Below are 1633 nucleotides of genomic sequence, written 5' to 3'. Positions count from 1 at the left end.
TTAAAACCCAATACATCTCAATATAAAGAACATTCATTACTTGGAACAAAGAAGTTCCAAGTAAGGAAGGAACTCTTTGTACTGAAATGCCTTGTCGTTCTTTCCTTTCCCCTCATTCTTTTCTCTCACCTCTTTCTCTTAGTACTGCCATATTGGGCTCCAGCAGGTTTGACACTTTTAGTATTCTTAAAATTAGGGACAGATTGTTGCAAAAAAAAAAAAAAAAAAATCATGTCCTGTCCAGTAAGCAGTTCTTCAGCTGCTCAACTCAGATTTGGGTTCATACTCAATTTAATACAGACAGATATTGTAGGATTCTCTGCTAGGGCTTTGCCTGTCTCCAACCCATTGCTCCAACCCACATATGGAACCTTCTCTGCCTGTAAGGTTTGTCACTTATGCTCAGAGATCACCCCACCTGAGCTTGATGAGTTGGGACTATGTTTTAAAAAATAATCCTAGATAATTCTATTTTCTTCAAAGTGGGTTTCCATTCTTGCCCCTTGTTCTGAGCAGAAATGTCTATGCTTGTGGGATCCAAAGGTCACCACATGCATGTTGATGGCAATAGTGGTCAGCCTCTCCCTTGAATCTCAATTAGTTGGCCCAGAGCCCCATTCTTAAAGAGATATTGTATTGATCAAGGAATCCCCACTATCAAAATAATTCTAATCTCACATCTTAATTCATAGATGGAGATGATAGGACCTTATTGGATGCTTGGTTCGCACATGAAGACAACTTCTGAATGTCATTCCTTCTTTATTAGGTTTGCATTTTGTCATCAAGTTCATCCTCAATACTGAAATTCTGGAATCTGAGAAAAGTCACTGAAAATTTTAGTGCCATGGGAAGTGTACTGGGAAAGATGGAAATTTTGGGGTTGTTGTGATGTGGATGATCCTGTGCTCGCTACTTTTTTAAGGCTTTCCATTTCATAAAAAAAAAAATAATGTCTGATCATCAAAGAATTGCATTTAAATATCTCAAAAACATGATTCCATACATCAATGCCACTCTTTCCTTATGTTCCCTGGATTAGTAATTCACCAGGCTCTTCACAATTTTATAACAAGATCAAGTATTTTCAGTTTCAGTTTCATGTTATTCTCTCAGTCCAGAATATATTTGGCTAATATTCAAAATCTTGGAAGTCTTTTTTGTCCAAAATCTTGGAAATTTTCTGCTGTTCAGGAAGCCTTTACGGAGCTCACCACCCAGAATTACTGTCTCTCTGTTCTGTGCTTCCATTGCATTTTGCTTTTACATTCTTCCTCGTGCTTATACAACTGTGGCCTATGACATCATTAGATATGTACATACATGTCTGTCTCCTGAGTTAGGTCAGGAGGTTTTTTCAGATAGAGACAATATGTTATCATTTTTCTGCCTTCTCCCGGCTTCACCTCAGTAGCATCTATCTCATTGCTGATGCAGAATGCTAAGAGACTGTTGAACTGAATGGGTGAGAAAGCACCTTGAAAAGTATGAAGCCCTGTGCAAATCTAAGATATCTGAAATTTCATCACATTCTACTTGATGACAGATTGTTTCTAATTTGCTTTCTTTCCCTGCTGATAGTTTACTAATCTTTCAGCTGGTTTGACATTTGAAGAAAGTCCATATTTTGCTT

This window comes from Propithecus coquereli, unplaced genomic scaffold, assembly GCF_000956105.1.
Source record: "Propithecus coquereli isolate 6110/MARCELLA unplaced genomic scaffold, Pcoq_1.0 Scaffold96, whole genome shotgun sequence".
Taxonomy (NCBI): Eukaryota; Metazoa; Chordata; class Mammalia; order Primates; family Indriidae; genus Propithecus; species Propithecus coquereli.
This window is presented reverse-complemented; position numbering follows the sequence as displayed.